This window comes from Triturus cristatus, chromosome 4_2, assembly GCF_964204655.1.
Source record: "Triturus cristatus chromosome 4_2, aTriCri1.1, whole genome shotgun sequence".
NCBI lineage: Eukaryota > Metazoa > Chordata > Amphibia > Caudata > Salamandridae > Triturus > Triturus cristatus.
In genome coordinates, this window is record NC_140586.1 from 321,084,141 (window position 1) to 321,104,936 (window position 20,796).

A 20,796-nucleotide genomic window follows, 5' to 3' on the forward strand; every position below is an offset into this window, starting at 1 on the left:
TCCCAGAAGTTACCTACACAAGGACTTTGAGCGGCAACACCCAGCAGCTCAAGATGCAAGACTTCAATATTGTGGACTTTGCAGGTTGTGCCTGCAGACTGCAAGGGACTAGTTCCTCTAGCCCAAGGGAGTTCTTGTGAAGCCTGGAGTTTGAAGAGGGGTTCACCTTCCTTTTGGAACTGGTCTCTTGGTTGAGTCAAAATCCAGCAGGTTCAGGGTGACTGCCACAGGTGCAGAGCTTAGCGCCTATCTTTGTGAAGTCCTGCCTTGTCGTGAAAACAGGTCTCTTCTTGGTATCACATCAAATCTAAGGCTCTGGTGTCTGAGGTGCCCTTTAAGTCCTAGATTTAGGGGATGTTAGTGGGTGTGAGGACTAGTGGCCAATGGGCATCTAGTCCTGCGTCTACTCCGCCCCAGTAGTGACCACATCCTGTGGGTGTATGTCACTAAAACTAGTCAGAACTTGTTTCTAAGCCTCAATTCAAGATGGCCAGAACCACCCTTGGTCATGCACCTCAACTGATAGCCCGTCTCTGTGGTCAGCCTTGTGAAGGTGAACACCTCCTGCCCATGAAAGACAGTGACTGTGGCAGGGAGTGGCTTTGTCCTCGAGAGGGGGACCGTTCCTTTGTCCAGAGGCGACAGTAAAGCCTTTGAGGCTCACCGCCACACTGGTGCAATTCACTAGCCATCCTGTGGGGGCGGAGATGTCACCGCCTGCTCACACAGGTCCTTTGTCTCTGTTATGTTATGTTAATGGATACTTGCTATAGCGCAGTGACTAGCCCCCGAAAGGGGCATCTCGGCGTTGAGGCAACAGACAAATCGAGAAGCAGCCATTAGAACAGCCAGGTCTTAAGATGTTTTTTAAAACCTGAGAACTCAGTGCACACCCTAATGACAAGGGAAGCTTATTTCAGTAGTAAGGCGCAAGATAAGAGAAATCTAGTCCCCCATAACTAGATGCGACGAATACATCGCGGACAAAGAAGCTGAATCCTTGATCTACGATTTCTTCTAGGAAGATAAGGAACCGGTTTGTTCAGTAGATATTTGGGTCCATTGCCTGACAAAGCTTTATGCGTCAGGCAGAGTAGTTTGAATATTGCTCTTTTCCTCATGGGGAGACAATGATGGGCTTTGAGCAGAGAGAATGAGGATGTGCCAGGTGGGCGTTTGTTAACCAAATGGGCTGCAGTATTTTGTACCACCTGCATTTTAGATAGAAGGGATTCATTGGATGCCACAACAAGTCCATTTCCATAGTCAAGGTGACTGATTATCAGAGGTTGGATAGCGGAAGCCACTCAAAGATCCTCCTGAGAAGGTGCATTGTCCCGAAACACATGCCACAGATGGATGTCACCTGGTCCTTTAATGATAACTTGTCTAACAGTATACCCAGGTTACTCGCTAAGTTTCTGTGTGAAGGAACAGGGCCCAGCTCGGGAGACCAACATTCATCTGTCCAGTGGAGCTGTGCTTTGCTGAACAGTAGAATCTCTGTTTTATCCCCGTTTAACTGGAGACATCTCTCTGACCTCTGGGAATAGCACACATTTCCCATCATGAGGCCAGACCTCTGTCCTGGTGAATAGGCTTTGAAAAAGTCTATCAAGCCACGGGAACACTTTTTAAACTGGGTGGGCCCTGTCTAAAGTGCCACCAGGGTAAGTGCTGGCTAAACTTCTACACCACCAGTGTGTTGGGGGCTAAAAAGCACGGTGTTTGACACCAAACATGAAAGAAATTGGCCAGGCCATCATAGAGCTGGACATATAGGTAATGTCCTAATGCCAGCCATGTTTTCCGATGGACCGCCAGTCCCTTGTGGTAGAATTACATTTAGACCACTACCACATGGCTGTATATACTTCCACACATATAATGTAAGGCACCCAGCCTCCTGGGCTATAGGAGGCCTTTCCTAGGGGTGACTGACATCTATTAAATGCAGTGAGGTGACCCTGTCACACATGGTGTGTGCACGATGCACTCGAGCAGGCAAGTTGCTCGTGCAGGGCTGACATGGCAGACCTACGGATTTCAGTTTTACACGGGTCACTAAGTGTGGCACAATGCATGCTGCAGCCCTGGTGCCCCTTTTACAACCCTGCCCAGGATACCACTGGTACCATATAGTAGGGCCTTACAAAGGTGTAAAAGTACCTTGTCATTTGGGTGTACCTATTCACAAATTACAATTCGAGGGAAAGAGCACAGGTGCTGTGCCAGGTTAGCAGGGCCCAGCACACTCTCAGATCAATTACTATAGCATCAGGCAGCAAAAAGTGGGGGAATAACCATACAAAAAGTAAGCCTGGGCAGAGTTCGCAGAGTTCCGCTACTTGAAACTCCTAAAAGTGCAAAAAAACTCTGCTGCGCTATGTGGAGCTGGGTTAGATAAATGTTGTTCGCAGGTATTTTCAGTGCCAGGTGCTTGTCCACACTGTGCAGTCATTGTGAATGGCACCATGCACAGTGCATGTGGGTGCTGCTTCCTTTCTGCCGCTCAAGTACGTTTTTACTCGAGCAGAAGCTTTCTCAACGTGAACGGAGTGTTTCTCAGAACGAGCAGTCGTGAGCATACGCAAACACTCACAATAAGAAATCTGAGCACCCGCGTTGAGAAATCTTACCGGGAGGTTGATTTTCCTCGCTCGCACTCGCCAACTTGGCGTTGACGAATGCGAGCATGGAAAAAAACTCTGCGTTTGTTCAGAACTCCACCAGCTCCGCGTAACGCAGAGTGTGGAAAACTCCGCAAACTCCACGAGCGGAGCAGAGTTCACTGCCCAGACTTACCAAAAAGGGCACTTTACAACATGATCCCCCTCCCGCCCCCATCCCCAGATGAAAGGTGATCACACTAACCTTCCTCTTTGGTAGTTCTTCTCTTATAAGTGGAAGAACTGGAAAGGCATGGTCATTCCCTGGTCTGTGTTCCACTATAAAGTCCATACCCTGTAAGGAAATGGACCACCTCAGCAATCTGGGGTTCTCTCCTCTCATCTGCATCAACCACCTAAGAGGCCTGTGCTTGGTTTGAACTAGGAAGTGAGACCCAAACAAGTTGGGTCTCAGCTTCTTCAGTGACTAAAGCCCAGCAAAGGCTTTCCTCTCAGTAGCACTCCAAAGCTGCTCTCTGGGGAGAAGTCACCTGCTAATGTAGGCTACTGGCCGATCTTGGCCTTCATCATTGGTCTGTGCTAACAATGCCCCAATCCCATGTCTACAAGTGTCTGTTTGAACAATGAACTGTTTCCCATAGCCAGGTGCTTTTAAGTCAGGTGCTAGACACAAGGCTGCTTTCATGGTGTCAAAGGCTTTCTGACAACTTGGGGTCCAAATGACCTTCTTGGGTTGCTTCTTTGAGGTCAACTCAGTGAGAGGGGCCACAATGGTACTATACTCCCTTCACAAGTCTCCTTTAGTAACTAGCAGTTTTTACAATGTTGTCTCACGTAATTGGGGCAAACATTTACTATGTTTTTATTTTTTTATTGGTTTTATATAGTGTGCACCACGCCTAAGGAGCATAATACTCCATTATGTAGAAAAAATGCTACGTCAAGAAGTAGTAAACACAGAAATACAAAAAGAACATGAAATAGAACAAAAATAAATTAAAATGAGGAAAGATAACCTATGTAATAAATGAAAATAACCTTTCATTTTCAAAAGAGAGCAGTATATATACCATGTTCATAAATCAGTTCTGAGAATGTTTGCGCACTGAAAAGAGCAGAGAATTAAGGTCCAGAGAGAAAAAAAGAAGCAGGAGGAAGAAAAAGATGACAAGATCTGGAAAAGTGTTGAAACACATGCTAAGAAAGTGAGGCCACCCAGGACTACTCTTGTCTTTCGAAAAAATGTTTTATTAAAACAACAGTGAAAATAGATTTAAGTTGAATGTGGCCTTATCAATATGATGTAAATAAATGTTAATGGTGATGTACTTCATATTGGATTTAATTATTAGATAATTTTTTTAGGTCTCGCCTGACCCAGCGCATGCGCTGGTCTGGCGAAACTTATTGAGAGGGCTCCAAAAAGTGCTACCAGGCCAGCCTAGAGCTACAGTGCATGTGCGCGAGCGGGCGCGCCGCGCTTTACCGCGAGTACTTTCACTTTCGCGGCCGCCCCGCTGCATTGATGTTTGATCGTGATCGCGATCGCGATCACTTTCACTTTTGCGGCCGCAAAAGCGAGACCTATTGGCTATGCCAATGCTTGTCTTTTTCTGTGATTCAACCTTAATTAGCAGCCCGCATAACATGTGTTGACTGGAATCGAAGATTGGTCACAGTCTATATCAATTGTACTAACAAATTTCTCTAATAAACAAAAATTGTGATGATTAGTTGGAAATTATACTGACTAATCTTGGAAGTTTATAAAGAATGCATAATAATTTCCAATCTACATTTTCAAAAAATCCATGCATCAAATAATAAGGGGAATCCCTTACTAACTGAAATATATAAAGTTAATATACTTCGTAACAGAATAATTTTGTATGTTATTATTGTTGCCTCACATTTTTTGTTTTTATGATTTTTCTGCCATTCATGTCAGATTTCTGGAGTAATGCTACAGAATGGGAAAAACGCTCATTGGGTGATAACACCTTTTGAGGTCCGACTGATGGAGCGATAACACAGGTTGAAAACATATTACTCGCAGTGGCGGGCAGTGCAGGTAAGCACAGTGGGGTGGGGTGAGGCAGGAGTGGGGGCATGGAAGTGACGAACGACGTAATAGTGAAAATAAAATAAATACAACCACTTACCATGTGCTCGCGGCATCGTCGAGTAGGCAATGAAGCAATTACATGGTAAGTGGTTTTATTTAGTTTATTTTCACTATTACTTCGGTTTGTCACTTCCACCTCCCCCACTCCCGTCCTGCCTCCACTTGACCTCACCACGCTTACCTGCATGGGCCGCTACTGATTCCTTTAGTGATAACACAGTATGATGCCAGGGTCCCAGAGTGATAGCATACTTCCAGGTCAGATTCTGGGCTGATGTTATTGTCTGATGACAGACTCTTCGGGTGCTGTCACAGCCTGAGTTGATGCTCCTGAGGAATGAAACCCAAAATCCTACAGTAACATCCCTCAACGTTTGATTGTGCTATAACATCACCCCAGGAACATGCCTTTTTTCCTATGACATTTCCGCAGGAGCCAGACACAACATTGTGGTATCACTTTTAAAACTAGGCATCCAACTCTCATATCACTCAAGGTACTTGATACCATACTGTGACAACACTCAACAACTGTTGAATATATAGGTACATCACCGCAACATCCTGCCATCCTAATATGACCTCACCACAGGAGTCAGAGGCTGGAACTTGTTGCTCCTCTGTGAAACTCTCCACTCTCTACGCCATGTAGAATTCCGTACAGTGGGAATGGAGTCTCCTGTGCAAACGCATGAGGGGAAAACATTTTATTATGTGGAGAAAACTCTTGCGCTACTCTTAAGCAAATGTGGGTGTAATCCATTCCTCTTATCATCCTACAAGTATCCCATTTCCAGTATGGAAAGAGGTTGGGTCGGACGTTGGTAATGCCCACAAATGTACGTCTGTGGGTGTTCCCAGCTTTATGAGGCAAAGCACATCTTGGAACGCCCACATCCCATCCCTTGAGTTGAATTTATTGCTGTGGATTTCTCCCCACTTTTGGCACAGACTTCAACAATAGTAAACTCATTCACACTTGCCTATAAAATCTTGTTGAATACGTCGCAGGCATATCTACCATACAATACGCCTGTATCCTTGCACTGTTTTTCTCTTGTCTCAGAAATGCTTTTGAGAGACACATCTTTTCATGGTCCAATCACGTCATGCATATATGTCACCTCAGACCAAGCATGGTCCATGAAGGTAAGAGGTGGGGCGGTGGGGCGGGATGGGGGGAATTCAACAGACGACGACAAGGGTAAATTCATTTTTTATTTAATTTTCCCTCTGCGTCGTCTGTTGAATCCCCCCCCTCATTCCGCCCCAACGCTCTTACCTGCATGGACTGCTCCACCTTATCCTCCTCTTTTTCCAAATGGAACTCAACGCTCCCGTACATCAAGCGTGTTGTGTAATATTTCGCAAGTTGCAATGATTTTACAGTATGTAACCCGATTATATTTAAGCCTGGTTGGAGTTTGCAGAATTTTACTCTGGGGAACTCCACAAAGTGGCAGAAAAACTCCCCCACACTCTGTGTAGTTCCACCAGTGGCTAAGTCTGTTAAGTCGCACTGCTCATACTGATTTTTAGCACCAGGAGTTTGTCCCGCGCTTTAAAATCAGTGTGAAATGCACTACGCTGCTGCTTTCTGCCGGCTCAAGTAGACGTCTACTCGAGCGACAGCTTCCTCAACGCGAATGGCAGATTTCTCAATGCGAGCAGTCGTGACCTGCCGTAACCGTCCAACTTACCTAAGGCAAGCTGCTTGAGAGAAAAAACTTTTCGCCCACCCCTAGTTATATTATAATGCTCCACCTGATTTGTGCTGTAAAATGGATCTTTCTTTCAAAAGGTCATAAATCTGCTCCCCATTCACAAAGCCATAACTCTGCTTTGACATGTTTTTTATCCTCCCTTGAGCACTGTTGCACCTGTGCTGACTAGCAATGCTTGGGTGTAAATAAAATGAACGGATGCACTTATAGAGGCCATAAGTACTTGCACCCGTGATGTAAAGCTTAATCTGTTAACATCTGTGGTGATGGTGTGCTTATATTCCCAAGCTTGCATCTCTCTAACCTTGCCAAGGATTTATCGGTCCCCATGTTCAACATTTTAAAGCTGTTTGTTGCTCGGATATTAATTTTCCTTAAAGAAATGAAAAGACAAGAGGTGTTTGGAAAAATAGGAACAACTTGGTTTAATTCAGTCAGTCAAAGTACTTTATTCGGTTATTTAAAACCATAAAAGCATGCTATACATGAGGTTAAAAATTGTAAAAAAAATTCTATTTAGCAGCAAGAGTTTTTTACACCAAACATAACATGAAATGATCACAGATAAACGATTTAAACTGTAGCATAAAATCAGTCTCGTTTTTATCCCCCAAATTCATAATCTACACAGTCAAAATCATTTTTTTCTTCTTAATCCTAGTTGCTGCGGTGAGAAAACTTGCTATACTAAAGATCTCCAAAACATTAGACAGCAACTGTAAATACATGAGTGCGGGTTTAATTTGTAAAAAGCCTTTGTCTTTTAAAATTGGGAGAATAAAACGCTTCCGAATGTGCAAAAAATGCTCACAAAAAAAGATAAAATGTATTGTATCCGGTACAGAAAAGTTGTCACATGAACACACACCTAAGTCCTCCACCTTTCTCCATCCCGGTGGTTCAGCAAGGAGATAATGTAATTGATTTAATCTAAATCTTGTTAGGAGGAAACGGTGGTTAGGATTAGATACCACTATCAGATATGGTTCCATTGCAGGGGACGTTATTAATAATTGATGATCACGTACAGTTGATTTTGTCAACTCCCTTTCTTCTCTCTCCATGGTAACCATATATAGATAAGAACGCTTAGCCCACAGCAAATCACCCTTGACTATTGTGGCTGGTGAGTTAAATAACTCTGGCCTACCCAATTTCATCAACATGCTTTTAACATGGCTCATCCAGGGAATGTGGCTAGCTTGATCTAAAGCCAGACAATCATTTAAAATCTCCTGGTTTAGTTCTAATTCAGGGTTTAACCAGGTTGTAATCCATTTCAAGAGGGGTGCTAATGCAATTTGGTCCTCTACAAAACCAATCCCTAACTCTTGATGAATTATATAAGTGGGTGAGGAATGTGACACCGCTAGCAAGTTTCTTAAGAATTTGTTCTCGACAACTTGAATCTCACTTGCCTTACGAAAACCCCAAATATCCGAACCATAAGTTGCAATAGAGATACATTTTGCTCTAAATATTTTTAGAAGGGCTTGCATTGGTTTTGCCCCTAGTTTGCGTGCGAAACTTGGTTTAATTAAATGCAGTGGCCCCAAGTGTATTGACAGAATGAGTCTGTGTAAAGTCTCTCGGTCTACAAAGTGTGGCTGGTTTTATACACATCTTGTGAGGTACAATAAAACAATTTCTGCATTCTTAAAAAGTATCTCAGTCATAAATTAACAAATTTGGGCATCTCATAAGAACACAGATGGCTCTCAACCTCAGGGAGAGCTAGTGTGGGTCAGTATGTATGTGTCAATCAATCAGGGAATTGTGAAGCACGCTACTCACCCATGAGGGTCTCAAGGTGCTGAGGGGGGGATAAATACAGACAGGAAACAATGTGTTTCCTCTCAGTATTTATTTTTAAAAACAGAAAAATACGAATAATTGTGCTTCTTGTGTGGGACTCACCATACTGGCTTTCATGAATTCTCGGCACAAGCAGAGCAGACAGTAAGAATGGGGACTTAAAAAGAGGATCAGATCTCCTTAACTACAGGCACATGTTAACATGCATTAGTAGTATAACGTTAATATGCACTTATGGATGCAGTGTTTCGTTATATGTGGCTACTTAATTTGCTAAAACCTGACAGGCATCCATGTATGAGTGCACGTCTAAGAGTTAAATAAATGTGGAAATATACCATTTTATCACTCCATTTATTCTCAAAACACAAAATAAATATGGATAAATACCAATAAGATGGGCAAAAAATAAATATGGATAAATACAGATGGAAATATTAAGAAAATAAATACAATAAAACCGGGAGCCCTAATTATGACATACATTGATATTGTTACTGTCGGTATCAGCACAGTTGTGCTGGATTAGGTGATTGTACACGTTGACATTGCATTTATTGGTATTTCCTTTGTCGGGTCTGCACATATCACTGTATTCATTGACATTGTATTTACTCATACCAACAATTCCCCCTCTAGTTGATTCTTCAACCACTCTATCCTCCTTATATGACAGTTGTATTATTAGAAAGTGTGTAGTGTCTGTTACTTTTTCTCTACCTATGTGCATACTACCTAATTTGAGGACTGAGTTTTTACAGCAGGAAACCCCACTGGAAAGAAACCACATAACAGAAGTACAATAATGAAACTGGCTTCATTGACATGAATAGTTTGGACACCAATAGGGAGAGCCACGAAAATATACTATGGAAACAGTCTTGCTCCGGGGCACCTTCCTTTTTTTTTTTTAACTTCTTTTTATTGATGACAAGTCAAAACAATTCAGGTACAATTCCAAGGTGGATGTTACAACATTATCTTTACACATTATCATGCACTGTGTAACTATCCCTACATTCTTGCTATGCATAGATTCACATAACCCTCTAGTACCACTGTTAATCAATGTCAGAATCAGGCTCCTGTGCGGCTTGAGGAGGCTCACAGATGATCCCTCAATACTCGTTCCATTTACCCCATACTTTAGACCATTTCTTGGGACATTCATGTGACTCATATACCGTTTCCGCCCTCACCATGCACCAGTCCATGTCTTTCTTCCATGTGCCCAGTGTTGGAATGCCGGGAGCTTTCCACAATTGTGCCACATTTCGCTGAGCCACTATCATCCCAAGTGTTAACCAGGTGTTCACTGCCCCGATCAAATCGATGGGGTCCCACACATTTAAAAGACAAAGTTTTATCTTGGGCTTTACTCGCTTTCCAAACACCCTTAACATGCACTGAGTCACTTCCGCCCAGTATCGTTGGATGCGAGCACTTTCTCATAGGGTGTGAATACAAGTGCCTTCCCGACCAGATCCTCTATTACAACCGGGGTCGTCTCTGTATCCCATCTAAACTAGGGTCGTATTTGACACATAAACTCTATGTAGTATTTTAAGATGAACTAACCTCAATCGGGACTATATTGATACCTCTTTGGGAGATGAGAGGGTGTCTTGCCAGTCGTCATCCTCCAATTCCACCACATCTGTTTCCCACTGACTGCGAAGTTGTAAGAGGGGGTCAGGCATGTTATTCATTCATTTTCGGTATGTCAATGAGATCGCCCTTGTGGGCATGTATTCGTCTAGAATTCTGTCTTCGAGTGGTGAGGACTCAGGGAGCTTTGGCCTTTTGAAATGGTCGATTGTAGGGCATGTCAGACCTGAATGTGACAAAATGTTTCCGTCTCCGCCATTTCGTATTCTTTTTGAAGCTGTGCAACCGGGACCACTCTTCCTTTCTGCCATAAATCACCCACTCTGCAGATCCCAATCATGTCCCAACCCGCGAAGCCCTTTGGAATTTCCCAGCATGCCCAATATCTCGGTATCCCGCAGGGGTGTAGCTTGCGTTATCTTCCCCACCCATCCCATGCTATTGTTCACTGTATGCCATATTTGTACAGTGTGCCAGGTCGGGCCCATCAGAGATTTTGTGGGCTTGTTTGCATAGAGTGCCCTAGAATAGCTCCAGTTTGGGAGAAGCCAACTGTCAATTCTGTACCCCGGGTGGTCAATGGGTCTGTAAATACATTGATTAATTGGAGCCCACTGTGTTGCCCAGTGGTATCTGCGTATATCAGGTAGCCCTATGCCTCCATCATACCATCCCCGTGTGAGTTTTTGGATTGCTATCCGTGGCGGTTTCCCTTCCCACAACAGCTCCGCTGTGCGTCCTCTACTTTTTAAAAATAGTCTGTACTGACTGGAGCCGGTGAGTTTTGCAAAATGTATATGAATCTAGGAAGTGCCATCATTTTAAAAAGCGCTGCTCTCCCCAAGAGTGACAGAGGGAGGGACCTCAAGTGTAGGACATTGCTTCTGAGTCGCATTAATGGGGAAAGGAGATTACGTTCATAGTATTGGACAGGTCACTGGTGATGTATATACCCAGGTATCTGAACCCTTCTGTCGCTTCGGGTATCGCGCACCCTTTGGGCAGTTTGGGGAACTTGCCCCTCAAGACATAGATGCTCTATTTGGACCAATTTATGGTGTATCCGGAGTATTTGCCAAAGTTTGCAAAGATGTGAAGTGCTCTATTTATGGAGGCGCTTGGTGATGCCAGATATAGCAGTATATCGTCCGTATACAAGGAGATGCGGTCCTCCCAATCTGCGGCCCAGCGTAGTCCCCGCAAGACCAGATCTTTTCTTATCCAGTGCGCGAGGGGTTCCAGCATCAGTGCAAAGATTAGTGGGGAGAGGGGGAAGCCCTGCCTGGTTCCCCTCTCGAGTCCAAACACTCTCGACTGTCTAATATTAACCACCACTTGAGCGCATGGCTCACTATAAAGGAGCCTTACCAAGCTGGTAAAGTTGGGGCCGAACCCCATTTTCCTAAGGACAGCGAACATGTAGGCCCATTCTATTGTGCCAAATGCCATGGTGGCGTCTAGGGACACCACCACATCGTCTTCCCTTATTGTTTCTATCCTGCCCAGTACTCCGTGCAGTCGCCGCAGGTTAAGGGAGGTATTTTGAGAACGCATAAAGCCAGACTGGTTTGGGTGCACTAATTTAGTAATCAATTCTAGGAGGCGAGTGGCCAGTATTTTGGCCAATATCTTAACCTCTGCATTGAGCAATGATTTCGGTCTATAAGAGGTGCTTTCAATTTTGGGCTTGCCACTTTTGTGAATGACTACAATTGTGGCCAGTCTCTGGTTGCCTGGGAGCATCCCCCTTTCTTGACTCTCCTCAAACATCTAGGTAAGATGTGGTGCTATGCGGCTGGGCGTGAGCTTATATAATTCTATGGGCAGCCCATTGGGGCCCATCGCCTTTCCCGACCGTAGGCTACAGATCGCCCTTTCTACCTCAAGGTAGGAGAGCTCATTTTCGAGCATGGCAGAATCTTCCTCTGATAGAGTGGGAAGTGTCATGTCAGACAATAGGGCCTCCACCTCATTAGATATAGAGGCAGTGTGAGACTTGAATGAGCTCTGGAAGTGGTCGGGGAACCCATCCGCTACTTCTTGTGGGTCCGTTAAGCGCAACCCTGATGTGGATTGCAGCTCAGCTACTAACCTGCTATCTGGGAGACTGCCTACCCCCTTATCACTGCTTTGAAGGCTTCCCATAGCGACTGTGCCGACGTCACCGATCCCACATTTGTCATGAAGTATAATTCTATTTCTTTTGTCACTGTTTTCTTGACTGTTTGATTTTTCAAAAACCAGGGATTGATTGAAGCTACTCTGCCCGCCTGTCGCTCTCCCATTTCTACCTGGGTCCACAAGGGGGAATGGTCAGATATTCCCTTGGCCAAGTGTTTCACCTCCTCAACATGACCCACCTGGCACGCAGGCATTATTATAGAATCTAGTCTGGATAGGCTCCCATGCGCCCCGGAATGATGAGTGAACTGGGTATCTGTGGGGTGTAGGGTGCGCCATACATCGACCAGCCCCATGGCATCTACGAATTTGTAGAGTTGTGTATGTGTGGGTGGGACCTCCTTTGGAGGATATTAGTCCATCTGTCCTGAGATGAGTGAGTTGAAATCTCCTCCCATTAGTAGAAACCCTACAGGGAGTGTAAGCAAGAGGTCCCCCAAGTCTTTACAAGCTGATGCCTGGAGAACCGGAGGTACATATACGGACAACAGTATGAGTGGTTTACCTTCCCTTGTCCCCGAAACGGATGTGTGTCTACCCAATGTGATCGTCCAGGTGCATTCAATTATCATTGGGAATCCCTGTCTAATCATTATGCCTACTCCTCTGGACCCGGTGATGAATGCTGAGTGTGCTACTAGTTTGTAGCACCATCTGGGGAGGGACCGCATGCATTACCAATCAAATGCGTTTCCTGCAGGAGGACCACGTCCGGCAGGTGTCTTTTGATATATTGGAGCACAATCCCCCTCTTTATCTTGTCCCCCAGCCCATTTACGTTCCAACACAGTAGTTTAATATTACTCTTTGCCATTATTACCTACGCCCCCGGGTGTGTTAAGAAAGAGGCCTCGCGAGCAGCGGATTGGTATGTGCATGTATGAGTGAAGTCGGGAGATAGTTCGACCACATCAGTGCTGAACGTTTCCTGAGGGAATCACCTGATGCCCCTGTCTGCAATAGCATAGTGTCATCTAACCTATAACTAAGAAATAAGTACAATCCCATACCCCCTCCCTGCTTCCCTGCAATCTGGACTGAGAACTGTCCCTATCCCCAACTCTGTAGAGTGCTTGTTGCCCCATTTTAAAACTTTAACTAAATAAGTGGGGGGGGGCTTCTCTAACTACTTACTGCCCCAATTACGTTGGAGTTGAGAGGATAAGAAACGTTGAGTCCCACCATACATTAACAACAATTACGAATCTAAAGGTCACTCAGCTGATAGTCCACCAGAGTGAAGCTGACAAAAGGCCTATATGATCTGCTAGCTCTGTCCACTTTGGACCATAGCCGGAGCCCGCCCCCCGCTGTGCCCGATCAACCCCCGAGCAAGAGAGTTACGCAGTCTCTCACCCCTCCCTGCTTGCTGTCGCCATAGGTGATCCTCTGTCTATGTTATCTGCTTAGGGGATTGCTCTTTCCTCAATCCGTCTCCGTTTGTCCAGACTAGTCTCCATCCATCAATCCATGCCTGTGCAAGCCCCGGAGTGTCAAAAAACACAGATTTTTCCCTCTGCCTCCACTCCTAAACGCACCGGGAACAAAATAGAATATCTGAGGCCCTTTTCTCTGAGTTTGCGTTTAACGTCCATAAAGGTGCGGCGTTGTTTTTGTACGTTCACGGTAAAATCAGGAAAGAATGTCACCACGTTCTTTTTTATTCTGATTGGCTCCGCGGTACAGGCAGTTTGCAGGACCACATCTTGATCTCGAAAATTAAAAAGCCGAGCAAGGATTGGCCCTGGGGGAGCCCCAGGCTTCGGCCTGCCCCCAGGGATATGATGTACTCTTTCAACGGAGACGAAGTTGGAGAGACCTTTGGGTTGCAGGCGTTTGGTTGTAAGGTCTTCTACAAAGAGGTTAGGCGTGGGCCCCTTCGCCCGCTCTGACACCTCAATTATTCAAATGTGTTCCTACGTGACCTTCCTTCGTAATCGTCCAGTTTGAGGTCCATCGTCTTCCTCGCTGCCTGCAACCCATCGATTTGCTGCTTCATCTTCTCAGAATCGGGGCCAAGCTCCATAGTTGTTACTTCCATTGTTTTGACCTTGTTGCGCATTTTCTGTAGGTCGGCCCTTATGAGCGTCACTTGAGTTGTTATAGAATCCATCCTACTCTCTAATGATGCTCATACACCAGTGATTGCATCCATAATGTCCTTGAGGGATGGGTCGTCCGACCCCTGTCTAGGTGCGCTCCTCGGCTTGTTTTTTTCCGTGCCCTTCATTTCCGTAGCTTTGGAGGAGGCGTATTAGTCCATTTTAGTTTGATGCGTGGACCTTGTCCCCTTGTTCCCAGACATTGCGTGCTCGAACCACCAATATGGGGGAAGAGATCGCCAGCAGAACCCCACTTTGCCGTTACTTCACAACCCCAGAGGATACTGCCCGCCGCCTAGCCGTAGTCCACGCGGCCTGTAGGAAAACGAACCCAGGGAGCGAGTTGGGTTGGTAGGCCTGTTGAGGCAGCCTCACTGTTGCCACAGCTCCAAGTTTGGGGCCTTTCTCACCTCATGGGCATCGATGGTAAAGAAATGTCCATATCGGCCCAGGTCGCCACTACACAGGCTCATAATCCCCTCAAACTGGCCCTTGATCAGTGTCCAGGCCACAGTTATCACACACTCATTGGAGAGCGCTCACTCGATTTTCCCTCGCTCGTCCCTGCGGTAATCAAATCATTGGGGTCCGAGGTCAGCCCATCCCTCAAAGCGCCACTAGACAGTTCATCAAACTCTTCGGTGCCGGTAAGGATGGAAGGGTGCCTGTGTTTTACTGGAGTCACTTCGCCAATACCAGAAGTGAGCTGCACCCCCCCCCCCCACAGCCTTACAAGCTCATGAACATGTTCCACAGTTCTTAGCTGGTGGGGCTACATCCATGGCGTTGTCTATGCGGTGTCTATGCCGGCTGACTGGGCGCCTCTCCCTCGGTGGCCAGGATGGGGAAGGGAGCCACTCTGTCCACCCCACGCGCTCCTGCAGATGATCGCCCAGGGAGCCTCGGTCGAAACAAGGCCTCACTACGCCTCCGCGCTCCGTTGTCTCCAGGCGGGGGGAAGGGGAATCGATTTCAACCGCACCCCTGCTGCAGATACAGCCCATCGTCACCTCTCCTCTCCTCATTTTCTCCGCTTGACTGGGCTTCTCAGTACCCCCGGGGGGAATGCATTCCGCCACCGGGTCTCCGGCTGCAGCTAATTACGGACTCGCGCCCGGCTCTGTCTTGCGCGCGAGTCCGCGGTCGGCAGTGGGGCCTCTGCAGTTTGTTGGCCGCCAGCTTCACTTTTCTGTTGGAGGCAGCCGCTGAAGTTTAAGGGGACTCCTGCTGCTCCATTGCCGGCTGAAGTGTTCCCTCCTTCCAACTATGCAGGATTTTGAACGGATGTTAGAGCGGTGAGAGCGGTGAGAGCGAGAAAGTGCAGTGCTCTCTTACAGCGTGTCCATCTTTGCTGGCACTTGGCCACGCCCCCCACCTTCCTCTTTTTTAATGTCAGTGTGCAGCTGATGCAGTTCTTGGATGGCACAAGCTAATGTCCCAGTGTCCATATCGTTTCTGGAAATAAAAGTACAGCAGGAAGCACCAATCTTGGCACACACACCCCCATCCATTGCAGTTATCAAGTCCAACTTGTACCAATGTTGCATTACCATTAGGCGGATGTCTCTCAGTTTTTCCTTGTCAGCGTTAGGCTGAGCTAAGTATTGTTGATCATTTGCATCAGTTCCCACCTGGTTATTTGTTACCAGCAGGCGTTGGCTTTCATTTGCAAGGTGAAGAAGGATATTGATCCTCCGGTGTTTACTTGTGTCTCTGTGAACAGTCTAAATCCTTCAGTAATGTTTTTGTACTGAACCCAGCCAGTTCTTCTCCATCAAGCCTGATGCAACAAAGTTGTTTTCTTCTGTAAGGGATGTTGAGACAACTCAGACAGATCTTCTCCAGGGACGAGCTGGGTGTAGGCAAGGTCATCACATTGCCAGTATATATCCATCAGCATGGAGGTGCCCCATTGCAGGTCCGGTACATATAGTATCACGTCACAGCCTTCATTATTACCCAATGGTATGGTTCCCTTGCGTCTGAAACATAAAGAGTACAGTTTAAGTTTCCACACAATTAGGGGTTGCCCCTTCCCCTCCAACCATGTGTACCTTTTATTCTCTGTATCCCAGATTTCCTGGCACGAGGTGTCTTTGCTAGCATTGGACTCTCTCCCATGGGTCTTATTTCCCCCTGTGTGATTGAGGTGAGCAGCCCTGCACTGTAATTCCATGTCCCGGGTCTACTGGTCATTAAAGAAGGTGGCCCAAAGATGTTAAGGGCCAGCCTGGGACCGCAGATGGAGGCGGTTGCGGACATAATTGTGCACTGGTGTGGTGGTCTTGCTACCTCCAGGAACCTCTTTTCTACGAAGTCCCGTGGCCAAACAGTATCCCCTATGTATGGTGCCCCTTATGTGCATCCTGTGTACCTCAGATTGGATGCCTCTAGGTATGGTAAAGAGATATAGTGCAGTGGGGTTGATCTAATACTAGGTGATGTTTACTAGTGCCCTACAGGGTTCTACACTATGGGGTTGGATATTCGCCCTGATCATACATAGGTACAGGCATTTTACTCTTTCAGGGGCTTTCTCCTGGCATAGGTAAAGCCTGTCTGCACCTACGGCATAGGGTATCAATGAACATATATAACAGGACGTGTTCGTAGTTTGTTTGCCTACGGCAGTCATGTGTTGGTATCAGGTGTTATAGAGGAGTGCATTGTGTAGTGCGTGAGGAATACTAGCATTTAGTTTGGTGTAAGTGTATGTGAGGTGAGAAAGGTCTCTGCGCATGCATTGCAAGAATGTAGAAGCAGAATTTACAAGATTAGGCATGCATGTAGTTTCTGATGGGCTTGAGAGCACCCCGGTTAAATATAGTTGTACAGAAATACAAAAATAAATAACTTATAAAGCATTTATCGACTGTTGAGTCATCTTCTGGTGAGGTGTCTGTCGTCCGGGCGCCCAGGGGTGTCATATATTGATGGAGTGTAAACAATGTCTTTCAAGGGATTGTTTCAAAAAGTCAATCTATCCTGGGTTACTTGAGCGATTGTCCTTGACGAAGAAAGTCTTTAAAAGCTTTGGTCAAAGGAATGGCAGGCCGCGGAAGAGTTGGTACACTTTCAGCTTGATCACGGACCTGTAGGATAAGAGCTGTGGTTTTGTGGGTTCATTTGGAAAAAACAAATTGCTAGGCAGTTGTCTGGTAAATACCTGTGTTTACATTTTACAGATGTGCTCGATGGTTTAGCCATGAGCAAAAGATTTCCTCATGGGGTACTGAAAAGGAAGTGCTAAGGTTTTTAGGAGGATGTTGAGTTTTAAACAGTTTTGAGGGGTGATAGAATTTTGAGGGAGTAGTGAGTGTTGAACAGTTTTAATGCTCATGTATTTGGGTTTGCCCCCTCTACCAGCTACAGCAGGGACTGTACTCTTTTCCTGTAAGCTGTTCCGTTTAAAGGTGTGGCACTTTGGTACGGGCAGGGGTGTCTTTTTGACCTGCATGTGCTGCGTACAATTGTGAAGGAGGTGACTGGATTTTAGTTTAATGGTTACGTTGACACGTGCGCAACCTTTGGGCCTCGGCATATGGCATGGAGCGAGGTTCATCTCTAATTAAGCTGAGTTACTGGGCTACACCCTTCTTCTGAAAGGGTAGAGATTATTTAGGCTGGGTTTGGGCTGTTTTGTGTGGGTTTCGGTGGGTGGTTACCTGCGTTTTTGGGCTTTGTTTAAGAGAAGGGCACTGGAGGTGGTTGGAAGGACATTTGTGGACCCCGTCGGAACCTGCAAGAAAATGGCTGGGACTGTGTATGTTTGCAATGTGTCTTCTCGGCAAGAATCAGGGGTCTCGTTGGATCTTTATGTGCTCAGCCTGATGACCGTGGCGCTAATGAATTAGATGGATTGTCCTATGGACAGGGGTCATGTGATTGGATTTCCCAGGCGGTTTGGAGAATATTGCTGCCATCATGGCCATTGCTGCCTTCTGTGTGTTGAGGAACCTGGCTCCCGACGCTGATGCTAGAGCATTCGCCTCGTTTTGGAAATGACAAGAGTCCTCCATTTGGAGGAGGCCTTTAAAAGTGTTGATGAATGAAGTCATTTCGATTGAGGGCGTGCTCTACTGACTTGGATGAAAGGACCTGGGTACCTGCTTCTAGGTAACTGCTAGGGGCCGCTTGCACCCTCATCAGACTGTCCTACCCCTGGCAGCGTGGTCATCCGACCCCTCTCTGGCGGATCAACAGCAGTGGGGCCCGGGCCCTTGCAGGCATCCGGATGGCAGACTCTAGCGTGGATTCCCAGTCGACACAGTACGGCTGCAGTGAGCAAGTAAAGGTTTGCATCTTCTCTACTGTTGTGTCACTGTCCCTTATTGTTCTACTGAGTTTTCTGGAGTGGGTATTGAGTGGGTGCTATACTAAGGTCTTGGGTTCATTACGTGCTTGGATGATTCTAGAGTTTGTTTGGTGGGTAGGTAGTATGGGGGAACTCTCTTGGTACTATTCTACTCTGTTTGTGGTACATTTTTAGAGAAAAATATTTGACTGTATGATTATTTGGGTAGCAGTAGTGGGTGGCAGTCTCTAGAATTTGGAGGTTACCAGTCTTTCAGGTGCGGATATTCTGTTGGATCCCTATGGGACCCTGCAGCTGAGTCCTTGTCTATTCAGACGCCACTCATCCACCGGTGGTTGCTGCAGCACCTTTGGGGGCACTCTCACCTAGTTTCTGGTCACTCCAAGGGGGCTCCTGCATGAGGGGTGATTTCAGCAGCCTATTCACTGCAGGTTCGGGACTCTTCCCAGGTGGCAGCCGGAGAGAGCTCCATCTGGTGTCACTATGCCAGTCAGGGATGTCATGTTTGATGAAAGAGAGTGGGCTCCTGGTGTGAGCAAAGAACCCCTTGTCACGGTGCCACCTTGCCTGTACCACTTCTTCCCTTGGGGAGGTGCCAGGGTGGTGACAAAGGCTGGACATGATACATACGGGAAGTGCATCGTCTTGTTACTGCCGATGCAATGGGTCGGTGCATGCCGTGGTCTTGGGCTTCCATCTCCCCTCGCACCCTACATGCTACCTTCTTGGTCGTTCTTATCAAGAAATGTTGCTCATGGCCGGTCAACTGCTGAGCTAGTTTACAGAGCTCTAAGAGGTTCCCCATATGATCCAGGACTAACCCTTTCCGTGGGCTCTATAATCCGGGATTGCCCTGGCTGGCCTTCCCAGGATGAGGGAGGAAGTTGTCGGTTTGTCTTCTAGAGGGAAGACTGCAGGGGAGGAACAAGCTACAGTTCCATCCTCGGCGAACTGGATGGACACCCTAAGTTTTAGGACTACAGGTCCTGCCCCAATATATTAGTTGGGCGGATAGACAGTAGAGCAATTGTCCCCTGAGTTCATTTCCCCCTAGATCTAGATGGAGAGGTTCTGCGAGGGGGACCTTGGCCATGGAACCCGGGATCCCCTGTACTGTGGAAGTGGTCTTGGACACAGGGATTGCTCCTTCATGCAGGCAGAACCTTGCTGTCCCTGGATCCACTAGAAAGTGGCATGGTGTCCCATTTACTAACCTTGTGACAAAGGGGCCTTATTCAGGGGAGTTCTGTACTGTCAGTGAGGTGAGCGCGCCTTTAAGCACCCTCCCTATCTTCCTTCGGTGTTGGTGGGCCCCATGTGCTTTCGTCCTTGCTGTTGGATTCGGAGGAGCTGGAGCTTTCCTTCTTGATATTGCTAGTTTTGGGGTTATGTGCTTTGCGCTTTGCGTCCACCCTGGGGTCGGCCCATAGTTCCTACAGGGCAAATTTCATATCTCCTGCTTGACCCCAATCTCTGCCCTGGATGTAAGCTTTAGTGTGTTTTATGATGTTGATATCAAATGTTCCCCCCTCATACCAGGGGAAGGCATTTTCTTTGGTGAGGTCATGCCACTCATGGCAGTGTCTCTCTAACCTTCAAGCATGGGTGAGGAACCTTGCTTACAAATGATCAAGTGAAATTTCCATTATGGATTGCGGAACTTTTTTTTAAGGATTTTGCAAGTTTGGATTGTTTCGAGATGCTTTAAATTACAAATCCTACTGTAATTTTGAGGAACAGTCTACATGGGGTGGCACCAAAACCAATCTACTGGTTACGAGCTCTATAAAAAATCAATGAATTGAAAAGGACATTTAACACTAAACAATAGGCAAATGCAAATGAAATAGCTACAACCTGTAACAGGATGCAACTGTTAGTTTTGAGCAGTACGAGTTGATCTGTGGCAGTAAACTAACAACATTGAATTCTGGGCCTGAAAAATTGATTATTATTTCATAAAACAGAGACTTTCTTAACCTCTTCGATGCCGATGACGGAACGGTTCGATCATGCACGCCGGTTGGGCTGTGTTTATGACGGAACCGTTCCGTCATGGCCCCGCCCGCGCTCAGATCTTTCAGCACTGCGCGGGAATCCGCGCAGCGCTGAAGAGGTTAACACAACATAACATTTAGACGTGCAACATATTGCAAAATATAACAGCACCACAATATGAATAAATGAATAAAAAGGAAAAATCTAAGAGACTAAGAGAGAAAGGTTGACAGAATAAATTATTCTTTTTGGCCAAAACATAGCCCCTTCCTAGCACCTACAGCCTAAGGAGAGAGGA